This window comes from Scaptodrosophila lebanonensis, unplaced genomic scaffold (assembly GCF_003285725.1).
Source record: "Scaptodrosophila lebanonensis strain 11010-0011.00,11010-0021.00 unplaced genomic scaffold, SlebRS2 tig00000155-arrow-arrow-pilon, whole genome shotgun sequence".
Classification (NCBI taxonomy): domain Eukaryota; kingdom Metazoa; phylum Arthropoda; class Insecta; order Diptera; family Drosophilidae; genus Scaptodrosophila; species Scaptodrosophila lebanonensis.
In genome coordinates this window covers 1,081,453-1,094,510 of record NW_022060594.1, presented here as the reverse complement: position 1 = coordinate 1,094,510, position 13,058 = coordinate 1,081,453, and the positions used below count along the sequence as shown (strand labels likewise).

The window sequence follows — 13,058 nt, the reverse complement described above, 5'->3', positions numbered from 1 at the left end:
CATTACAACAACACCATTGACATAATTTCGCATGATTTTTGTCTGGTTAGTTGAGGCAAACAACCACCCATCGTCCCATTCCCATATCCCTCCATCCAAGCCATCTTCAAGTAACTTTCTCAGAGCTGCTTGTTAGCCTGGTAGTAGTAGTTGAAAAAGTTGTAACCAAGGTGTTGCAGCAGTAAGCTTTTGTATGCCACTGTCGCCAACAAATTGCTGATGTCAACACGCCCCGAACGCATTTGCATGCAAAGTGCAAAGGCCACACTCTGTGCCTGCCCACAAGACGCCGACAGGATCAAAAGGCATCCATGGATGATTCAACTTGCCAGCTGCTGGATTGCATAATTTTTGCAACGCTGCCATTTGCCGAAGGTTGAAGGTCGGCTCAGAGACTGCACAGCATTTCCCCAAGGCTGGCCAAGCGACATTTTCCCATTTTCACATAACTGTTTGCATAATTTGATCTTTGGGGCGAGTCCAGAAACTACATAGTACATATATCTTTTATATATGTTGGCTTTATTTACATTTTTCATTGTTTAGCTAAATTGTTTTTAATTTGAATATTTGTTGATGTGCATTTGCACTCGTATAATTGAAATGGTCAAGCACTGTTCTTTTTTAAAGCAATAATGTACAATAATGATTTCTTCTATTAAAGTATTGACAGTTGCAAAGATTTCGAAAAGTGGAACTGCTAGAGTTCCTGTAGCTTGTCTGTCCATGAGTTTTTAAAATTTAATCTATATTTATTAAAATGTTAATACTTATAGGTGCCTTCTGGCAATTATACCATTCGATTCTGATTTCGAGAGGGGTTGAAGAATTATTTATAGTGAAAAAAACTTATACACAAACATATTATGGATGCAACTTTGAAAACATTTCACTATGTAAGCCTAAACCTCAGTTTTTCTAATCAGAAGAAGTAAATACAATTCTCTTCTGCATATTCTAAATATCGTGGCAGATTGGGAGCCATCTTAAAGTAGATTTAACTATAATCTTATTTTTGTACTAAGCTTGATTTATGTTACCATCGTTCGCTTTAGGATATAACAAGTCATTTCACAAAACTCAAAAACATAAATTCCAGATCTGTTTAAGATAACTTCATTGACGAAAGAGTTAATCTAATACGACTGGCTTTTCCAGCTATTGGTTCTATGGCAGCTATTTTAAATAGTTATGCCACATATGGTTTATAATGAACTTGCTCTGCATATAAATAAAACAAGTCTACATAGGAAGTTTGGTGTCCATAGGTGTAATGGCACAAAAGTTCTCGGCGTTCATACGGACGAACATTTATACGAGTACATACTAGTATTTTTGTGTATCGATTCTGTAGCTATCATACATCCTTTTAGCTGTTACAAACGAGTGGCGTTTAGACTATTTTTTAACATCACTCGTCTTCGAGTAGATGGCTTAAAGGCAGTAGTTTTGTCTGCTCTTCATGTCTGAAGATATAAGTAACTTTTTAATGCTATAATGCTGTAATAATGCCTTTGTGGAGAGCGCATTTTTATACCCTATACCCGTAGGGTAAAAAGGGTATATGAGGTTTGTGCAAAGTATGTAACAGGCAGAAGGAAGCATCTTCGACCCCATAAAGTATATATATTCTTAACTAAATGAATCGATCTAGACATGCCCGTCCGTCCGTCTGTCCCTCCGTCTGTCTGGATGAACGCAAGGATCTCAGAAACTATAAAAGCTGGAATAACCAAAGTTGGCATCCAGATTCTCCTAGGTCCGATAAAGGACGAGTTTATTTTATCGCAATACATAATTTGTATAAAGGAGCATCGAAGTCTGTTCATTGAATGCTTTATAGAATATTTGGTTAACTTGTTGAAATAGGTTTGGTTCTACATATTTATTGAAATGCAATGCAAATCGTATTATCGTATGCACATAATTGAAGTGCTCTGACCAAAATGGATGTCTATGCTATGTTGTTCTGTGCTGTTCGGTTCTGTTCCGTTCAGTTGGCAGCTTGCGGCGACCAGCCCTCAAGCAACAAAGTGTACAACATTTTGACAATTGGTGCGGATGACTGCGGTTGGGTGTTTGCTGTTCATTTTGCTATTGTCCCGTGTCCTCTGCCCGTGCCCGGTGCCCGGTGCCCCGTGTCCGGTGTTCGATGGCTAGCGTTCATTGGCATGGGGCAACGATTTGGGAACTTCGTCTGCGGTTAGTTTTTGGTTTCGCGACCGTGCAAATCACATTAGGCATGGCCACTGACCAAATCGCTTTCCATTGCCGAGGTGGTAGAGCAAAAATCAGAAAACCACAACAAGTTACTGGAATAGACGTGGACTGTTGACTACTGCTTGCAGGCTGAGCCCGAGCCCGATTCCGAGCTCGAGTCCAGGCCTTCATTTGTCATTCGATGCAGCGAAATTGGCAATTTCATTTTCATTCAGGTCTGACGAAATGCACTTCCTGAAATCAATGGCGACAAGGCGCATTGGCACTGTCAAAGGAAGAGCACACGCCTGGCCCAGAAATGAAGTGGACCATGACAGGCACTGCCGAAAGGGGTACGAGTGCGAGTATGCTGAAATGTGGAATGTTTCAGGCGGTGGCAAGGATGTCCGGATGTGCAGCAGGCACTCGCTGCTTATAACTGGGCCAGCCAGCCAGCCACGTCAGCACGTCGCACAGTGGGGCCTTCGGACTTTTTTCGTTGCAAAAATCATATCTTCTGAACGGCTGAAGCAATTTTCGTCATTCAAATTTTGTTTGAAAGAAAAATTCTTAAGCTTTGAAACAAGTCATAGCGCATTGTGCTGTGATTTGTAGGAGCTGCGCAATGTGTGCTCAAAGTTGGATTTTGTTGCCAGTGCAATATTTGCCTAATCAAACTAATAAAAAACATTTAATGATACAATTATTTTCAGTTATGTTATATTTTTAGTTTTTAACAAATTAAAAATTGAAAAAAAAATTGTTTAAATATTACAAATTTTTTTTTAAATTTAAAAATATTGAAAATTTTTTTTACATAAAAAAAAATTAAAATAAAATATTTTGTTAATATTTTATGATTACATTAATTTTTATTATAAAGTACTGACAGCTGCAATTATTTACATTAATATGTTTTCTTTAAAATAGTCGTCTACATTCGAAGGAATATCTAATAATTTCACCATGTCCGAAGAATAATTACTAACTAATTCTTTGTGAGACCTCACATGTCTAAGGGATGAAACCAGTGGATCTGAAGAGGCTGACAACATATTGAAGAGATCCTCGTTTTGCCTTATTCGTGACGTCTTGCATGTGTTCAAATATCTGAATTTTTTATAGTCCTTGTTCCTCGACTCTTGGGCTTCCTCTGACATTTCTCCAATTGGTCATGAAGTGTTACTTGCACTGACTGTTCCGTCACTATTGTGGGCTGAGGTACTGCCTCTTTCTTAGCCGATCCTATTTGTTTGTACCCAGGAAGAACATCAACATTATGCCGAATTAGGGAATGTCGCAATATTAAATATTTTTCCTTTGACAATCCCAAATCCATAAACAATGCCAAAGCCTCATCGGCACTGAACTGCTTTGGCAGTAAGTTTGGCGGAGTAGGAATGCTTTCCTTGATCCTTTTAAGTCGCACTGGGCTTGCGTCAGCAACCGCTTTTGTGACTTGCGATTTTATTTTTTCCTGATCCTTGGTGTATTTCATGGACAGCGCCTCCGACAAGTGATCCGTAGCTATGGCTTCTGTGACATCGACAAGCTTTCTTTTTCTTGTAAAATCCGAGCATTCTTCAATGGATTTCGTTGTTCTTCCTCTGGCTCGTCCAGTTGATGTAGAGGGTACATCGTCCATTGATGTATCCAAGTACGTAGTCGTTGATAGCCAGATTTCATATTTTAAATCAAATTTCTGCTTGCTATATCCTACGCTTATCCATTTCTGTTTGATTTTAGAATAAATTAATTTAAGCTTATTTCTCAACATTTTTTGCTGATCTGCACTTTCCAGAGCATCATACAGCTCTTCCAGAACAGCTTCTTCAAATTCCTTCTCATCATTGGAATTCCTAAATAGATCAAATAATGTTGCATTTTGCACAGCCATGTTAAAGAAAAATCACTTTTAAGGTATTTAAACGTAAATTATATTGAAAAATACTATTCACTGCTAGTTAGACACAACTGATTGCTTTTTAAGTCAAAATTCGACTATTACGCTGCACCAAAAATATTGGCAATATATACCATTTCTAAACGCATACCTAAGATAATAAACTAAAACCTCTTTTTGCCTGTTCAAATGCTTTAAAGCAAAGAAATTACAATTCATGAAAGGGTCAAAAAGATTGCAAGACCTTCACCTGATATTGTAAATTACACTACCTGTAATAAATGTTATGCATAATTTCGGTTGCACAATATTAAATGTGGATCAAATAGGACCGTTTAGGTATATTTTTGTATCCATAATGCTAAATACAATGTTCCTAATAGCCGTTACTGCGAATCTACCTGCAATGCATTCTTCTTCTTATACCCGCGGCAGCGCCTTTTTCGCTGATTTTTTTCCGAAGTTGCGGCACTCTTTTTGCTCTGGTGCACACCGGCGGATCCGGGCGGATGAAAGTTTTATTGCGTTAGGTAAAAGCATATTTAGAGAACATATTTTAAAAATATGGGCGAGGTACTTTTGGGTACTTTTTTTGTATTTTCCATCAAAGTTGAAAAACACCCTAAAAATAGGTAGTTTAAAAAATAACGTTTTCTAGATAACTACAAATACGAAAGACATAGTTTTTATTAAATAATGCATAAAATTAATTCATCTAGCAATACAAATCAAAACATCAATGATTCGTTTCATAACTTAGCTAATATTATACCTGAAAGATGAAGTATTTGCATCAAATTGAATTAATTGTTGCGAGCTTAAAAAAGGGTCGACTTTGAGTGCACATATGTCCTAAACTATAATTCCGATTTTTTTGAGAGTAAGATTTTCGTAATCTTTGGAAAAAAAACTATTAGACACGTTTATTCATTACTCCCAAAGCGTTCATGAAAATTTTGATTTTCGCAAGCTGTTTCGGCCTAAGGCCCCACTGTGCGTCGTTGCGTTGATCAAAAAGTTATATGTATAAGCCTCAGCCATATAATTGGCTTCCACTTGAGCCGCAGCAGATCTGCAGCTGTTGCCCCCGCTGGGCTTGAGGGAGTCGTCCAAGGCGCAGGTGTGCGTCAGGTTGTCAAGGCAATGCGTAAGATAGGCAACATATGCCTCGGGCTCAGCTCGCGACTCAAGGTTGGTCTTTGAAGCTGTTGCGATGCGCTGCGATGCAATGCGTGAGGGCAATAAAAAGTAATTTTAGAGCACACGCTCACACAGATTAGATAAACTAGTAGTACCAATGCTAGTCAATTCTCTCTCTGTTATGCTCAAGCATCCAAAAATAAAGACAGAACAATGTTTTTATAAAACATCTGCAATTTCTAATCCATGGTTTCTATACTCTAAGAAAGAGTATTTTGCATTTGTTTTTAGACGCGATTTAATTTAAGAAATTGAATGCCTAACAAAGCAAGATTCAAATGTCCCTTGACCTGGATATATCACATAGTAGTATTAATGTGGGAAGGGAAACATATATGTATGTATATAAAAAAAGTACTCGGCTTGTGTTAGCTTTCGGATTTACTGGTTTTGTATGCATATATGTATTTCATAAATGCTGGATTATTTTTATGCCCTAATAGTTATTCTTATTGATCTATTGGTCCGCTGTAAACTGAATTCGTTTTTTTCATATTAAAAATAAAATATAAAAAATTAAGTGAAAATTGAAAAAATTGATTAATGGAGTAATTTATAAAGAAAACCAAAATTCTTGAAAAAAATTTTAAAAAATCGAAAACAAATTCTGTTTATCCAATCACAACGAAACTTTACAGGATCAGCCACGGGACTATTTTGAATATGGCCAGAAAATGTTATCAAATTCTGTTGAGTGGTTTCGGAGTTTATATGGACCATACATATGTACATACTTCCATTTGTAGGATAACGAACAACTAAATATATATTTGTATCAAGAGAAGTTCTTAGCCCTACAACGACGGCCAATAACTGCTAGTGTAATACAAATGCAATGCAATGTATTTTTGAAAAAATTTTTCTTAAGGAATAAAATTGTATAATCCAAATGAGCCTTTGCAAATGGACTTTTAGGATGCAAAACAATTTAAAATATTACTAAAAATAAAATAAAATAATAAAAAATAATAAAAATGCAATGCAATCAGTATTTTTGATAAATTTTTTTCTATGTTTCTATGTTTTCTAATTTTTTTTTAATGTCTTGTCATCCAAATGAGCTTTTGCAAATGGACTTTTAGGATGCAAACTAATTTAAATACAATTTGAAATATTACAAATCTTTAAAATTAGAATAAAATATGTATAGTATTTTGCATGTAGTGCATAGAAATATGTAACTGTGTGTATTGATTTCCGATTCATGAAACGGAATGACATTTATCCAATCAAAGTATGGAAATGGAAAGGAAATGCTGGTAATTGAATATTAGTGAGAGAACTGATGAGGGAAACTGCATTGCAGATGAGCTGCCAAGGGAGGAAACTAACGCACACATCCCTCGTGAAAAGGAAGCAACTGGTATGCTTCAGGCTTTTGACGCGCCATCACGCACGGACAGGATTGCAGCATTGCTGGGAAAGCACAAAATTTATTTGTGTGAGCAACTCTGGCTCCAACGCTCCTCAAGTTGAAAAGTATTGAAGTTTTCACGATGGGTCGGACTTTTGTATGCCTTTCCATGAAATTAAAATTTTGATTAATGCACGATGCATTAAAAAAAAAAAATTTATGCATATGATCAATGAAAAAACTTCAATAAATCCAAATTAGTTCCATTTTAAGGCTCAGGCTCTTCATAAATGATCTTTTGATATTTTGAATACAGCCTTTGTTATTGAAAATAATCATTACATCGAAATATAATTAAACAAATAGCCTTCATTTCAAAGAAAGTTAAATAAGTGGTTTAATAGGATACCAAAAAAAAAGCGTAGCTAAGAAGCTCTTTTGAAATTGCATCAATTAATTAATTACAAAAATAAGTAATCAATAAATACTTTTAGGTGAAGATATGAAGCTGCTTAAATCAAAATTTGATTAAGAAAATCAATTTTTGGGACGTAATGGGGTAAAAGGTCCAACGAAGGCCAAGAAGCTGGCATTGACGTGAATGGGAGGGGGGAAGGGGCGCCATATCAGAGTCAAAGATTTTGTGGCACAGATTTGTGTGTGTGTGTGTCAGTTTGCAAGTAAAATAAAACTTTGTTGTCTATGAAGTGAAAAGTTTCAAACTAAATTGTTTTTGTGTTCCGCTTTAATGCCTCGCCATTAGAGTAGAGCAGAAGTATTGATTGAGACTTGTGCTGCATATTTGTATAAGAGTTTTATGTTGTACAAATGATAGCAATTCCATTGCTGATTATAAGGCCAGTCGGACAGGGGCGGGTCGGGTCAGGGCTCCTTCTCGCTCACACCACAAGCAAAAAACTTGTAACTGTTACCGCCACTGAAATTGTGACTTAAACCGGAGACGGAGTGGAGGTCCAGCTCTGGTGGAGGTGAAGGCAGACGCGTACGTAGAGGCAGCTTCCTCATCCATTTACGATTTTATGTCGATGTTGTTCTTATACCCTCTACCCGCGGGGCGAAAGGGTATACTAAAAAGTCAGAGTGCATGTAATATGCAGTAAGAGGAGGATATAAACTACTTATATAACATGATCAGCAGACAAATCCAAATAGACATACAAGTCTGCACGTCCGTCTGTATTAACCTCGAGAACTTGTGAACTTGTTTTATAAGAATTTCTCCATAAATACATATTGATTGATAAATCATTCTTAGTACCAAGAACATGGTTCTTTATTTGTTGTTTGGCTTAAAATCTACACCATATAGGAACTTCTCCATAAATACTGGCTGATAAATCATTCTTGGTACCAAGAACATGTTTTTTTTATTGGTATATTGCATTAAATTATAAACCATATAGGAATTTCTCCATAATTATTGGCTAATAATTCATACCAAGAACATGATTCTTTATTATCATATTGCATTAAACTAAATTGGTATTCATAAGTTTAAATTAATGTCTTATTCCAAAGTTTTATTTTTTTTTTAAATCTTTTACCTTTATTTAAGATCTGTCCTAGGTTGGACCATTATTAAATTTTAAGATAGCTGTGAGATTTTTGGCGTGTTTCGAACCGAGTGACCACTTAGGAACGAACTTGCATTGTGGATTTCCTGCTAGCGCATCAAAATTTGTGCTCTATGTATAGGCTATAGCTTACATAGGTATAATAATTGGTTCAAATAGTACTGTTGGTGCCAAAAACGATATCACGATAACACTACCAAATTGAATATTTATAAGATTTGTACAAAACCTCATCGTAATCTCAAGTTTCTTATAAATCGGTAAACTATATCTTATAGCTTTATTAAGATAACTTAACCAAATGTTGGATTTATAAGCTCTTTATAATGCCGCTCTATTATCTGAATCTATTTACTATATAATGTAACTTCCATACGATTAATGCTTTAAACTTTATATTAGTTGTAGGACAGTTGTAGGTGAAGGGTATATATGAGTCGATCCTTTGCGTCTTAAACGTTGTACTTGTTCTTTATTGCCTTTTGGTGTGTGCGTCTGTGTGTGCGTCTGTGTGTGTGTGTGTGTGTGTGTGTGTGTGTGTGTGTGCGTGGGTGTGTGTGTGTGTGTACATGCAAGCAATCAGTACAGTGCAGGACAAGTCGCAAGTCCTGTTGTTGCTGCTGTTCTGTTGCTTGTGCCGTCCGCCAATCTATTCTGTAGCATGTTTTTCAACTTTGCACACAAATTGCAAAAACTGAAAATGCAAATGCGACTTCGATTCTCGAAATACTTTACTTTCATTTGCTTTACTTAGCTCTGCTCGGCTAAGCTCAGTTCTGTTCAGTTCAGCTTTGCTCTTAGCATGCATTTTCCATTTGGCCATTCAGGCATTGTGCCTTACAGCGCTGATTGACCGATTGATTGACTGTGCCACTTTACCTTCAAGCAACTTATTCATAAGTAATTTCTATCCCCCTTTTCTCCCTCTCTCTCTCTCTCTCTCTCTCTCTTTCTCCCTCTGTATACTTACCAAAAGTACTCGAATTACAACATAAAATAAATCGATGCAGTCGACACCTGTAAGTAGAAAGAGGAGCTATTAGTTCGCTTGACTTGACCAGCTGCAGGACTCATTAGCACTAAGTATTTGGTATGGCAGGCGGTGTCATTACGACAGTGACACAAATATTTTACACACAACTCATAAATATCTTTAACAATATTGAAACAATGGTGGCTGCTAATTGAACAACATTTCTTGACTTTTCTCTTCTCTAAGCACCACACATTTTTATTTAGAATATAATAGTAGCTTCCACAATTATAACGTATTCCAAAACTTAATAAATCATCTTGAAAATGTTCAGCTTTCGACCAGAGGGTAAACTATATTTAAATTAAAGTTCAACAATATTTATAAACGATAATTAATTACCATCATAGAGCAATGCCTCTTAAAATGATCATCGTTTGTGAGAATTGAAAATACTTTTTTATCTAAAGAAATTTATTTTGGAATTGTCAAAATCAAAAATGTGTTTAAAAAAAAATTACTTTTGAAATTATAAAATAGTAATAGACCTTATGGTTGGAAGCAAAATATACTATATAAAAGTATACATTTATGTATTAATTAATATAAACGCGGCTCATCAGCAAGTTGGAATATAGGAGGAGTTCCATTTTTTGAGAAATCATTAATAAATTGCGGTAATAAGCACATTAATAAAGATATGGTATCACCGATTTTTGAGCTACTTGCTGGCACCTTATTGATCTCCCCCACATACATATCTAGTGTTTAATTTTTAATAACCTAATCTTTTTTTTAGTTTTATTTTTTATTTTTTTTATTTATTTGTAACACATTAATTTAAGTTATTGTAATAACAAAAGCAAAATTAATATAGAAAAGAAAAAAAGTAAAGTTAAAATGACTTAGTTATGTCCTCACACGAGAGAACTTAAAATTGTTCTTCTAGAGAGATTGCTAGTACTTATATATAGTGTCATGTTTATCGTTGAAAAGCCTACTTATACTACTATATACAGCATATCTCTTCTTCCACTATTCCAATTAAGCATAAACACCAGCAAGCTGTTGTTGAAAAAGAATTTGCAGGACAGGGATTCATTGGGTATGAGGGTATGAGTAAATAATCGAAATGTTTGTGTGCCAGATGGTACTGAGATGCTTGTAGGGTTGCCTTCAAATAAAACTGAAATTAAAAATCAAGTAATAAAGATTTATTTGCCAGCAGTAGTTCGCCAGTTGTGGCCACCATCTTGTGCACGCGCCATGAACGGAGAGGACGGCCTGCATATAGATTGCAAATAAATGATATGAAAGGCACAGAATGCGCAAAAGAATAAAGTTTTTACAAATGTTTGCATTTTGCTTTCATCAATAACTGCAATTTCTCTGCTAAGGCAAAAGATAATGAAGATATAAAGTCAATTTTGCTGCTCAAATGAGAAAAAACAAGAAGAAAAAATATGGCTCAATTGCTTTCAATCTTTAAGTTCGAGAACTGCTTTTTCGTATATATCTATATATATATATAAAGTAGATTTGCTTAATATTGAGCAAAGCATTGCTTGATACTATGAATGAGAGGAATTTCCTCAAAAATTATGGTTGTTTAATATTGCTTTACAATTTTGAAAATAAAATTGCAAACAATTTTTATCAGACACTATACATGCTATGATTTTATTTTTTATTTATTTAATGAAACGTTTCACAAAATTGTGCTGGCCAAATATTGGAACTATAGTATTTCAAATGCTGCCACACATTCAAGTGAAATAGATTTATGATCACACAAGCAAATGGTTTGCACAGCAAATTTTAACAAGAATAGCAGCCACACGAGAATACATTTCAATAAGTTTGGCTTAAATCAGATGGTTGTTTTGTCAGGAAAAAGTTTGGTAATGTTTATTAGAAACTAAATAATAGGTGTCACATTTTATTTATTTATTTATTAATTCCTAGTGCGACAAGAAGATTTCTTATAAATTAATATACTAGTCACACATTAAATTCTTATTCTGCAGCACTTTGAACAATCTTTCAAGCATTAAGGATAGAAATTTCCGAAATTGACAAGCACGTTCACATTATGCTTTAAAAACCATCTATGAATCAGCTATGATGAATGATTTGGATAATTATAGTATGCTACTGAAGTTTCCATACATATGTCTGTTTTCGCCACAACAATATTAACAATATTTTAAAAACTGAACCAATCATTTTTAAATCACACAACATCTTTCCAACCGGTCATTACTTTTCTCTGCTTAAAATTGGAATTAAAAGCATACATTCCATCCAGATATATACAAGTATAATGACAATGTTAGTTTATTTTGTTTGAGCTTTTTGTACTTGTACATTGGAAAAAGTTTAATTAAACAATCTTGTTCCATATAATTACTTTTACAGCAGAATAGAATATCCTTATTACCATCAAACCAGCACCTAGCCATGAAAATCAGCTCATTAGCCTCCCTTTGGTCACTAGCTTCGTCAATTCTTTTGAAATACTTTTCAGGCTTTCTTAGCTTTTAAATATTCATGGCCAATGGCACTTACTCAATTAACGAAGTTCTCAGAAAAAGATATGGGCTTCGGAATATTGTTGATTGTTCGAATTTGTGAAGTTTGTTTCAGTGTGGAAAAGGTTATACTCTTTAAAGAATTTGCTCCGCACACTTGTATTAATGAGGCAACTGTCAAAGTGGCAGCGACTTCTCCTGCTCGCTACCTTCATTCATTCCACTAATGAGCAGACATTGGGGCAGCAGCTGCTGCTGCTCCTGCTGCTTCTTGCAAAATTTGAAAACAATTAATCGCAAGAAGGGAGGGAGATGAAGAGGTAGGGAGTGGAAGGGAAATGTGCTGAATGGCAATGGGAAAATAGTGAGCGAGTGTGTGGAGGAGGTGGTGGCGGTGGTGGTGGCGGAGGGGGAAGGGACACACGACAGACTAACCACGCCAAAGAGATGCCAAACAACAAGCGCATCACGTAAAACATTAAACAATAAGAACAGTTACTGTTGTTAAACAAAAGATAAGCAAAGAAATGCAAAAACGAAATGCGCAAAAAGACGATTGAGCTGATGAAGGGAATTGTGTCTGTCTGTCTGTCTGTCTGCTACGGTGAAGAAGAAAACAATTAAAAGAATTTATTGCTCGAGTTTAATGAATTTTCAGCTTGTTTACACGCACACACACACACACGCACACATACACGAGAAAAGCGCCAACGCAGCAGCAGCAGCTGCGGGAGCAACCATTTCATGTGTGGGCAGGACTCGTCGCTAGGAGAGATGGGGAGGGAGGGAGGGAGCTACCTGCTTGGATGAGTTGGCAAAATACGCCACAGGTGTAAAATGTTTTTAAATCTTTATGTGAAAGTGTATGTGTGTGTGTGTGTGTGAGAGAGAGTGAATAAATGTAATTGTTACATTGTTTAATAAAGTTTTTTGTTGATTCAGTTTTAGGAATGCCAGCAGTCCTCCTTCAACAAGTCCCCACTCCAACAAAGGTCTGAAGGGCAACTCAACAGCTCCTTAGAATGAATTTATGTACATGGGTGGGTGAGCTATGCAAAGTGTTTTGAAATTTTAAATAAAATGTTGTTTTCCCCCGCATTTTGTTTAATTTTTCCATGGCATGGCATTTATTTACATTGCGGCAATTAGCTTAATTCGAAATGTGGCAAGGATTTTGGGGTAATGGAATAAGTTTCGCAAGCAGACAAATAAGTAAAAGGTTCAAGAAACAAAACGAAAGACAAACAAATGGGCCAAAGAGCGCGAAAAGAAGCTCGACTAGAATACAGTAGTATGTATGTGA

At 35.7% G+C, this 13,058-nt stretch overlaps 1 protein-coding gene across 1 annotated transcript in view; it reads right to left on the bottom strand.

Moving 5' to 3' along the window:
• The window catches only part of LOC115629485 (AF4/FMR2 family member 4), a 163,142-nt gene that overhangs the window by 41,440 nt on the left and 108,644 nt on the right, over positions 1–13,058 (bottom strand). Inside the window, 1 exon segment of the mRNA XM_030525956.1 lies at positions 9,222–9,268. The gene's annotated coding sequence lies outside the window, so the exon portion shown is untranslated.